This window comes from Arvicanthis niloticus, chromosome 22 (genome assembly GCF_011762505.2).
Source record: "Arvicanthis niloticus isolate mArvNil1 chromosome 22, mArvNil1.pat.X, whole genome shotgun sequence".
NCBI lineage: Eukaryota > Metazoa > Chordata > Mammalia > Rodentia > Muridae > Arvicanthis > Arvicanthis niloticus.
Window position 1 is genome coordinate 25,690,650 of NC_133429.1, and position 12,366 is coordinate 25,703,015.

A 12,366-nucleotide genomic window follows, 5' to 3' on the forward strand; every position below is an offset into this window, starting at 1 on the left:
GAGGATAGAGTCAAAATATGCATTGCAAAAAAGTCAATGAAATGATGCCTAATGATATTCTACTGTATTCATAGACTGGTGTCTAATCCAATTATCATCAGAGTACTTCATCCTCTGATGGATGGATGGTGAAAACAGATGCAGAGACCCATATGGAAGCATCAGAAGATTTTATCCTCTGATGCATGGATGGTGGAAACAGATGCAGAGAGCCATATGCAAACATTAGGCAGAGTTCAGGAAATCCAGCTGAAGAGGAGGAAGAATTGTAGGAGCAGAGGTTCAACAGCACCACAAGACTGATAAGATGCAAAATGTTATTTCAAATTTCTCGTATCTGTTGATGTTTTCTTTGTGACAGGGGATAAGGGTAGGATGGACAGATGGCCATAAGAATAAATGAAAATCTACAACTGACAGAGACTGGAGAGGTAGGGAACATCTCTAGGAATATATGGAGACCTGGAATAGGGGAGGTCCCCAATAATCAATTGGAGTGTCCATAGCTATGACTCACAGCTTTGGGGATATGACCCATCCCATGGACAAGCACCAAATCCCTGTCACTATTAATGATATTCTGTTATGCTCTCAGAGGGGAGTCTAGCATAATTGAGAGGCTCCACCCAGCATCTGACTCAGACCGTTGCAAATACCCAACAGCTAAACAGTGGATGGAGCTTGAAGACTCTTACGGAAGAATAAGAAGAAGGACTGTGGACCCTGAAAGGAATAGGAACTCACCATGAAGACTAACAGAGTCAACTAACCTGGACCATTGGGGCTCTCAGATTCTGAACCACCAACCAAAGAACATGCACAGGATGGACATAGGCCTCTGAGCACATATGTAGCAGATATGCAGCTTGGTCTTCAGGTGGGTCCTGAACAATTTGAATGAGGCTATCCCACAAACTGTTGTTTGTATGCAATATATATTCTAGCTGGACTGCCTTGTTTGACCTCAGTGAGACAAGAAACACCTAGTGGAGACTTGAAGTGCCAGGGTGGGGAAATACCCAAGAGAGACACCAGTCGTTCAGAGAAGAAGGGGAGGGGAGATGCAGAAAGGATTGTGGGGGCTTATGGGGGGGTGGGAAGCAGTAAGCAGGACATAAAGTGAATAAGTAAAATTTAATTAATTATTTAATTAATTATAAAAAAGAACACAAGAAAACCTACAGACTCTACTAGCCTGAACTCCTAGCAGAAGAATACGGGCTGCTTCTGCTGCTTTGCCTGCTGTGATGATTTGTATATGCTTGGCCTAGGGATTGCACTATTAGAAGGGATGCCCCTGTTGGAGTAGGTATGGGCCTGTTGGAGTACATGTATCACTTTGCATGTGGTCTTTAAGGCCCTGATCCTAGCTGCCTGGAAGTGAGTCTTCTCCTATCTGCCTACAGAACAAGATGTACAACTTTCAGCTCATCCACACCCATGTCTGCCTGGATGCTGCCATGCTCCTACCTTGACGATAATGAACTGAACCTCTGAACCTGTAAGCCAGCTCCTATTCAATGTTGTCCTTTAAAAGAGTTGTCTTGGTTGTGGTATCTGTTCACAGCAACAAAAGCTGAACTAAGATACCTGCTTCTAGAACCCTTGTCCTTCTACTGGGTTGTCTTACCTTGCCTCAGTATGACAGTATAAGGGTCCAAAAATCACCGAAGAAAGACCCCCAGACTCAGATAGTATGCAAAAGCAAAGAATATTTATTCTGTGGAAACATTCAGCATATAGCAGTCAACCATTCTCTAGACATAGGTACAGAGGCCTTCTTATAGAAAACAAGTAGAATTCTCTAGAAGGGTTAGATTATCTAAAATTTCATTGGTGGGAGACAGAGTTCATAGGTGGTCAGTTGTCTGCATTCCTATGTCATTACCTTTAACCATATGATGAAATAGGGCTGCCCAGCACAGATGGCCCATTCTGAGATAAGATATTTTCTTACTTTTGTGGTTATCCCCAGGCTGGGAGGGAATTTTATGATCTTATTGTGAATTTTATGGCATGTCCCTGGAGCTGAGGACATGGAGCTGTCTTATGGCCTAGTTTCTGGGACTTTATGTCTGTTCCTGGAGCTGGTGCCTGAAAATTTTTTTTTGTCCTCTTATTCTCCTTCTTCTTCTTCTTCTTTTTTTTTTTATTCAGTCCTTGTCCTTAAATGGAGACAAATGGCCAAATGGCGTCCTTAAATAATGATAAGTGGGGTTTATGCTGTCTTTTCAAGGAGAGGTACCTAATCTTACTGTAACTTGATATGTCATGTTTGGTTGATAACCCTGGGAAGCCTGACTTTTTTCTGAAGGGAAATGGAGAAGGAATGGATGGGAGAGAGGAGAGGGGTATAAAGAAGGTAGAGCATTTGGAGGAAGTGGGGATAGAAAAAGGGGAAGCTGCAATTGGGATGAAATATATAAGAGTATAAATTGATTTAAAGCCAGACAGTGGTGGTGCACGCCTTTAATGGGGAGGCAGAGGCAGGCGGATTTCTGAGTTTGAGGCCAGCCTGGTCTACAGCGTGAGTTCCAGGACAGCCAGAGCTACACAGAAAGACCCTGTCTCAGAAAAAGAAATAAAATAAAAATAAATAAATTGACTTAAAACAACTGGTATGTTAGAAAAAAATTTATCCAGGATTTAGTTCTGAGACAAAACTTTCTGTAAGCTAACTTTAGTTTATTTAATTTTTTAAATTGTATCTATTTATTGATGTGTGTATGCATGTGTATGCTTCAGCGTGTGTCTACATGGGTATGTTTTAATGTTTGTGAGTGCATTTGTATGTGTTTATGTGTGTATGTGTGTTTGCACCTGTGTCACAGAAAAGTTGGTTAGTTGGAGGACAACTTGCAACATTCCATTCTCTCCTTTCTTATTCCAATCTGGGTCCAGGAGACAAAACTCATGTTTTCAGGCTTAGCAGAAACCACATTTATCTGTTGAGTTATCTCCTCAGAGACTCCTGACTCAGATTTTAGATTAGTAAATTATATTTTCTGGAAATGTTTTCTTAAGTCATAATAGTTGCATTATTTGATATCTGAGAGTTATTTTAAATTTCTCTGCTGTTTTACACTTGAAATACACCTGGTCTAAAGGAAAGCTGGAATTTGGATTTTAGTTCATTAAAATACAATTTTCATTTCTGTACGGAGGAGAAAATGCAAGGTCTTGTCCATGCTAGAAAAACATACTGCCATTTTTGATGCTCTCCATTTTGAAATTTAAGTTAACAAACTATTGAGAAAATGATAATGGTTACCAAAGGCTTGGCTTAATAAAAAGCCAGGTAAATTAGAGCTTAGCCAATAGATGCTACATAATAATTATAAAAGGAACACAAGTTCTGGTGCTTACTATCAAGTGTTAGGACTATCTATAGATAATGATAATATTATGTTCATGTCAAAAATCTAGAGAAAAGAATTGTGAATATTTTATAACAAACAAATGAATAAATTGATGACATTGGTATGCTTGCCCCAGTTTGAACCTCATACAATGTGTAGGGATATCAAAGTGTCACATAGTTCCCCATAAATATGCATTACATTGATGGCATAACTTTAAAATCTGTCAATACAGCTCTTAAGGAACTATTTCATAAAGAACAAGATACATTTACAAGTCTACTTTTATACCTATAAACTGTATCGCATTTAAATATCAAGCATATATTTCTGTTTCTAAAAGTTGGCTTGTGAACTGAGGTGAGCAATAAGTGGAAAATATATATATATATAATTTGCCAAAGATTTTTTTAAAACTGAAAATATTCTATTCATAATGTTATGACATGGTCATGCACTGGCTACTTTAGAAATTACTGTGTAAACTAGTTTGGCCTTGAACTTACCGTGATTCTCATGTCTCTGCCTCCCTCCCAAGTGCTGAGATTACAAACATGAGTTCTAGTGGCTAATTTCTAAATAACAATTAACTTATAGACACTACATATGGAAATTCTGGGATATATTTACATAGATATTACCATAAATAAATCTGCTTTTTGATTTTTATTATTTTTACTGTAATCTCTGAAATATTTAACTATTTTCAGTAGACTCATATTATATTTCTTAAATAAGAAATTAATAAATTTGTAGTCAAGGCCCTTCCTCAATTTTGTATATTTTCTGTTGAATCCACCTCTTAAAGAAGAAACTCATTTGATATGTTAGAAAGAAAAAATTATCCAGGATTTAGCTATGAGACAAACCTTTGTATAATCTAACTTCAGCTTATTTCAAAGTTTTCAATTGTATTTATTTATTTATTGATGTGTGCATGCATGTATACATTTCAGTGTGTGTCGGGATGTGTGTGAGTGTGTGTGTGTGTGCTCATGTGTCAGTTTGTTCCCATATCACAGAGAAAATGCTTAGTCAGAAGACAACTTGCAGAATTCCATTCTCTCCTTTTCTCTTTATTCCTTCTGGATCCAGGGATAAAACTCATGTTCAAAATATTAAGGAGTATTTTGCCTCTCTGTTCTGGTTTTCCTTTTGTCAACTTGAAAGAAGCTAGTCATCTGGGAAAAGACCTCAAATGAGAAAAATGTCAAACTCAAACTGGCCTTTGGCATTTCCGTGGGATATTTTCATCATTACCTATTGGTAAGGATTATCCCATACACTGTGAGTGATGACACACCTGGACAGGTGATCATGGCTAGAGTAAGAATACAAGCTGAGCAACAATGACAGCAGGCCAGAAGGCAGCACCTGTTCATGGTCTCTATTTCAGTTACTGCTTCCAGGATCCTGCTTTCATGCCTTTCCCTTAATTTTCTCAGTGATGGACCCTTTCCTTCAGATGAAACCCTTCCCTGACCAGGATGCTTTCGGCTATGGTGTTTGATCACAGCCATATCTCTTGTTGTAGAGTAAAACCTTACTTCTTTTATCAAGTAAATTATGATGAACACATAAATTAATAAATACATGCTCTGAGTTAATAGTGGAGACTTTAAGTTTACTAAAGTATTATGTTTATTTGTGATTTAAATTTTAGTTTTCCTGAGTTTAGTTGCTTTAGTTCTCATTTATTTAAAAAAAAAAAAAGTACAGAAGAAGATCAAGGAGTCCCAAACTAGTGATTTATTATTCCATTAAATATGGTCTGCCTATGCCAGAAGGGCTCTTTTAGTAATTAGTGTTGTATTTATTTGCACATTATATTTAGAAGCATTTTGGCTAGAAAGCAAAGTCATTTAAATCCAGTTCAAAGGTCAGGTAAGGAAGGAGGTAGGTTAATGTTCATAATTATAACATTAGTGGTTTGGATTTTTAACTCCCTTCTAATAACCAAACCTCTGAATGGAGCAATTGTATGTATATGTCTCTCTCTCTCTCTCTCTCTCTCTCTCTCTCTCTCTCTCTCTCTCTCTGTCTGTCTCTCTCTCTCTCTGTCTCTCTCTGTGTGTGTGTGTGTGTGAGACAGAGAGAGAGAGAGAGAGAGAGAGAGAGAGAGAGACTGAGAGTGAGTTCTTTTAAAGATTTTTATTGACTCCAAAGAAAGTAAATGGCATGAAATAAACTAGTCAGAAACTTCAGTGTGGTAGGGTTGTTTCTCTGTGTAATTGGACCTCAATTCTGTATTTAATTCAGTGATTATTTACTGAATGGCACCTGTGTAAGCCAGTAGTCTATGACAGGATACATGAAAACGAACAGCCCTAAAGCTTGAGATCTGAGTTTAATAACAAGAGTATGTACTTGAGGGAGTTATAAAGGCAGTGATAATTGTTCGTGTGTTGCCTTAGGTTCTATGAGACAGAAAAAAAAAAAAAAAGAGGTTAAACACTGCTGTCGAGGGTTGGACTATCTCTACTTATGAACTAAAATGAGAAGAACCATAGTGGGGAGGTCAAATCCCTTCTATCCTATCTCCTAATGCTCCTTTAGAGAAAGATTGTATGGAATGAAATAACTCCAGCCACCACACACAACCCTCAGAATCTAGAAAAAAAAAAAAAAAAAAACTTAGAAAGTGAATAAATGAAGTAAGTCACAAAGAGTCAGTGAGGCTGTTCTCCTCATTGACAAGCATGTGCTTCAAAGAATATTTAGCAGACTTTCTGTGTAGCTTAGGGTTGACTGAGGATGACCTTGTTACTGTTGAATTACAAAAATGAAGACATGAGTCCTAGTAATAACCCCAGCAAAGAATAAAATTTATATCACCACCAGCTGGTACTGAGCCCGACAGTCAGCTTTGATATAGACTGCTAATAATATTCTATTCTAAATAACTTAGATCAGCCATCTTGGAGATGACTTTATAATCTGTTGGGAGCACAAAGTTTCTTGCTTTTACAAATAAGGACTAAGGAAACCAAGAATGTTAAGCAATCAAAAATGTTAAACATACAAAATTGTCTTTTCGACAATGGGAGATATGTATAACCTGTTTTTTTTCATCCTAAGGCCTGGGAACGGAGGTGTTTAATACATGGTGATTTAGGAAACCCAGGGATTCCAAGCCTTTAATCTTAGCACTCAGGAAACAGAAGCTGTTGGATCTCTGAGGTCCAGGCCTCCCTGGTCTACAGAGTAAGCCCCAGGACTACTATACATGGAAATCTTGTCCAGAAAAACTAACAACAACAACAAAAAACCTTCTGTGATTTATAGTGTCTGATAGTGTCTGTAGGGTAAGTCTTATCAAGGTCTCACAAAAAGAATCAGAGGTGGATAATTTCAGTGACTTTTCCATTATATGTATGGCCTGGGGCTCCCCCAAGCTCCCCCAGCCAGGATCAGAGATATTTAATAAACTCTGTGACTTTTGCATTATTTCTATAATCAGGAGCCCCCCCCCCAGGCTCTATCAGCAGGGATTGGAGGTGTCTAATAGCCCAAATGACTTCTGTGCTATCTATATGACAAATTCTTCCCTAGGCCTTTAACTTAACATATACAGTCTATCCTTAAAACCTATCTTTTTTTTTTTTTAAAAAAAAAAAAGTTATATGTACTTTGAGTTGAGCCTTAATGTAATTATGCCTCCTTGTGCACATGGGGATTGTATTACATCAGGAAAATTTTTTCCAAATTGTACTGTGCTTCAGTAGGCTACCACAAACTGCTCAAGGTCAGACTGTAGACATTTAAACCAGCCATAGCTCACTAAGTCATGTTGAACTAGATTTCATTTTTGCCTGATGTGAATCCTGACCCTGCCAGCACTGATGGTCACTGAGACCCCACAGCAACTCTCAGACTTTTGTCAAGCTAAGAACAGAGTCAATATCAGACACAACCAGAAAAAGAGACTCATGGCTCAACCTCAACATTTTAAGAGGCATCTACTGACTGATTGGTTCACATATACTCAGGTCATTAATGTTAGGACCATCTACCTTGTGTAGAAACTATTACACTTGCCAATAGTTTTGTAAAGAAAAACTGTTCATCACTGAACAGGTGTAAAAGCATAGATTATTCTCCTCAGATTCCTGTTATTTGGATTTTAACTCCATTTGCTTCTGTTCCACTTTCTCTGAGGCTTATGGAAGAGTCAGTTAAGAATGAAGAAAAACAACAGAGTAACATTTGGTCCTGTGAATGCTGGTAGGGGGATGCTAGGGCAGTGGGGTATGAGTGGGTGGGTGGATGGGGGAGCACCCTCATAGAAGCAGGTAGGAGGGGCAATGGGATAAGGGTTTGTAGAGGGGAAACTGGGAAGGAGGACAACATTTGAAATGTAAATAAAGGAAATAATCAATAAAAAATAAAACAATTAAATGATAAGTAATAATAACCACAGCTGATCCAGTGTGTTATTTTTACATGGAGTTTGGTTTGGTATTGTTTTGCTGTGTCATTTCATAAACTATATCAGTGTACCTAGGGCAAGGGTGTGTTCAGTACAGCAACAAATTTCCTTGACTTCCTCCTTCTCCCTTCTCCTGTGCTTTCTCCGCATTAGTCCTAGGAGCTAGAACCTGGGTGCATAGTTTGTAGATTTCCTGTCAGATGAGTACCTGCAAAATATATTCAAACTATGACTCTGGGTGCCAAATTAGGCTCTTAAAATACAGTAGAGGCAATTTTCCTGAGAGTAATTTTGTTATTTGCAAGAACTGTGTGTTTTAGAACTCAGGGGCCTCAGTTTTGATAGAAGCAGAAGATAACCCCATTCATATAACAAATTACAAAACAATGAATAAGCCAAATCAATCAGTAAATAAAAAGCTTGAAAAAAACAGTCAGATCTCCTTATGAAACACATCAAGCTTTTGAGTAAAGTAAGCCTAAATCAGGATATAATGCTATCAAATAAGTCACTTTACATCTCTTCCCTGGTAGGGACTAAGAAATTCCATATTTCTAAGAGCCACAGAGACCCTAATGAACAATTAAGGACACTAATATCCATAGGAAATACCTGTGCCATCAGTCTTTTCTATCTTCACTCCAGGGTGCTTCAAAAACACTTTTGCATCTCCCCAAATTCAGAGAACAGAGCCTTGATCGCTGGCAAAGCAGTGGTACTAGACATACAGTTTGTATGTGTACATATATACTACAACAAAAATATTGCAATACTGATATGAAATCATTCAGTACCTTTGGTTAGGGCAGGATGGAATTGTTATGGGAAATTGGCCAGTCTTCGAGTTCTCATCTTTTTAAAAGTATATGCTTATTTTTCTTTTATCTGTGTGAGAGTTTTGGCTGCATGTAGGTAAGTATCCATGAACATAAGAAGAGAGTCTTACAAACACTGGAGTTACAGATAGTGATGAGCTACAAGCAGGGGCACTCTGCAAGAAAAACAAATGTTCTTACTCCTGAGACATCAATCCATCCCAGTTATTACCATGTTGGAGGAAAGAATTCAGTCAAGAGACATAGTGTAAATAGCTTAGTTAAGCTAGGAGAAGGCAAAGAGAGGTGGCACCAAAACTACCTTAAATTGAAGACAGATCAATATAGTTTTCTGCTTAAATGTCCTTAACAAAAACATAACTGGATTTCTAGGAAAATGTCCTTTACTGTCAAATTTACTTTATTCATGTAAAAGTGTCTAAAACTGAAGTGAAGTGACATTATGCCACTAGGTCTTTTGAGGATGAAACTAATGCATACATGCATAAAAAAAATGCTGTGTGGTGCCCAAGTGTTGGATACAGAGATCATTGAATCTTCAAGGATACTTCACTATGTGACCTGGGAGCATCATCAGAATATACCTGAATACATTGAGTTTTCCTGTTACCATATGTCTACTAACTCTTTGCCTACCTGTATCATTTAGTTCAAAATTTAGCTACCTTCCTTAAATTGCAGACAGATCAGTATAGTTTTCTCCTTTAATGTAATCAACATAAAAGTAGCTGAACCTCTGGAAAAATATCTTTTACTGCCAAACGTACTTTATTAATGTAAAAGTGTCTAAAACTGAAGACAAAAAACACTCATCAGCATTTGATTCTTACTCATCATAAATAAACCTTACCATTTTTTCTGCTTTTAAAGTTTTAAAATAGTTTTAAACTGTATTGAAATATGTAAGGGAATTTATTCATTTTTTCCTCATATGTCTTATCTACCAGTGAATATCCCATCATGTAAAAAATTATATATTAATTTAATCTTTATTTGGAAAGATAATGTTAGAAATGTAATAGCTTTAGATTTTCATTTGATTAATTCTTGACTCTTTCATTTACTGTCAAATGTGTATTCTCAACTCTCAGCAGAACTGAAAAGGGCACAGATATTTCCTATCATGTGTTTCCTCTGAACTATCTGTTAATTTTTGAAACGCTGGAGTTGAAATATATCTCACTGTTGGTCTTGTGTTTAGTAATAATTATCTGTCAATCTCACAAAAATAGCACTTAAAGAATTCCAGCATCCTCTAGACTCATGTTATATCATCACTCCATTCTCTCTCACAGTTTACAATTAGAAGTTCAATCAAATAGATGTACAGAATGATATTCAATTGTCCACAACATATTCAATTGTCCACAACATGGCTGCAAAGCTGATAGCTGCTTTCTGCTAAAAGTCGGCCCCCAACAATCTTTTATAACCAAAAGCATTTACTTGATTGTTTACTAAAAATTGAAGCAATTTTTAAAGATAAATATAAACATGATCTGGAAAGCATGTAGTACAATTAGAGTTATTATCATGATAAAAGAAATGGTCATATTTATCCACATATACATTTTAACATGTGCTGTGTATCATAAAAAGTCATAGTATTATCCTTTATATCATATTCTTTGCAAAATCCTGAAGAATTGGATAGAATGGTCATATTTTATCCAAGCAGAATAAGCAAAGGAAAACATAAAAGGCATACATACAAAATTCATAGTTTTGCTAGTTTATTAAAATAATGCTATTCATCTCTACAGAAGGAAACATTTCCATATGTGCTATAGAGGAAGGCACACAGATAAGAAAGTATCTCATGAGAAGACCAAGTAAAGAGGTACTCTCAATAGGTTCATCTAGTATCCAGTTTTTAGGCACTCTATCTAGGCCAGTTGAGTTCCAGATAATGTATTTCTGCATTTCACACTACCTGCTCAACCACTCTATTTTTAGCAGAAATTCAGATGGGAAATTAGACTTGAAAATTAGACTGAAGTTTTCCATGCAAAGTGTGTGTGTGTGTGTGTGTGTGTGTGTGTGTGTGTGAAATCAATTATTTCTTTCATTACATTTAATTGCTATTATCAGGTCCTATAGGCTTTTGAGATTTTTGTTTGTTTGTTTGTTTGTTTGGGGTTTTTTTTGTTTTTTTTTTTTAACTTTTAATAACAAGAATTCCTTGTGCTATAGAGGTATAGAGGTTCAAGAAGCAGACTTTGCATGTATCCCTAGGTGAATGTAAAGAGTTGCTCTGTACAACTTACAATATGAGCTGATGAAAACTTAGTAACTCAGTGCTAATTCACTGAAATAATTTCCTTAATCCTGCATAACTTCATAGGTTTTCCAGTCTCATCCTTTTTTCTTTCATGTTCCATCAAGTGAGAAAGCTTGTATGTCTATCTAGTCTCACTGTTTGATTCTTAGTGTCTGCAACAGTTCCTCATATATGGTACATGCTGAATAGAATCTATTGAATAAAAATATGAGCAAATAAAACATGAGTTCATGAAGATATCTTTGATAGCAAAATTATGTATTATGCACTTATCTCTTGATTCTGAGATAATGACAGAGGAAATAGGAAATTTAAGAAGGTGTAACTAAAAAGAAAATATGATAGTTTGGGTTTTCCAAGTAATTTTTGTGGATCAGTAAAACTGGGTGGATAACTTATGATACAGGGAATGACTCAGGGTATGTATTAGGAAAAAGGGAGACAGATAAGTTTTGAAATAAAAGGTAAACGGTCCATGGGGACTGACTAATACATGGAAAATGCATCAGAAGTTGACTTGGAGGATTGGAAAATGAAAGGGTAAGTGATATCATGCACTTAATCACAATGTTTATATCCTTTCTTGTCTTCCTAAACTGAGAATTTCAATGTAACTAAAAACACAAAGACTGGAGGAAGGTTTATAAATCAGAGAACAATTTTTAAAAAGATAGATGAATTATTGATTGATTGTATTTTAATAGGAGTGACTCATCAGAGAATGATGAATTGAAGATGAGGAGGAAGAAAAATATAAGAAAGAAAGTCTTTGCCAAAATGAATGACAATGGGACATTGTGTGTACTTGTCTCTCACGTTTGTATATGTGCATGTTATACTTATGTTGTATTAAAGTATGTTATATCAGAGTATATTATAAGCATGGTGTTATGTTTCTAGGTTTAAAATTATCAAATGGAGAGATCATTATTATTTATTTGATTAATCTATTAGTAGGAATATGTTGAATTGAGACAGGAGTGACATAAAATGTGTAAGGGCCTGGGATAGATACAAAGTTGTTGCTGATGAGCCATGCTTCTATTTTCAACATTTTATTTTATTATTATTTTTTTAAAGATACATTTATTTTTTATTTATATGAGTACACTGCAGCTGTTGTCAGACACACCAGAAGACGACATTGGATCCTACTACAGATGGTTGTGAGCCACCACGTGGTTGCTGGGAATTGAACTCAAGACCTGTGGAAGAGCAGTCGGTGCTCTTAACTGCTGAGCCATCTCTCCAGCCCCTATTTTCAACATTTTAAATATTACCACACTGGCTTCTTCAGTCTTGAGAAGCCTTATAGACCTCAAGAATGCTCTGCTTCCTTGTGGAGACCTCTGGGGTCCCAAGAGTAACAAGCTTTGAACCCTGGCCCAGGAAACCCTTCTCAGTCAGGTCTGTCTGGGCTATAGCAAGCAGAGGTGAGCTTAGCATACTCCCTTGAACTCC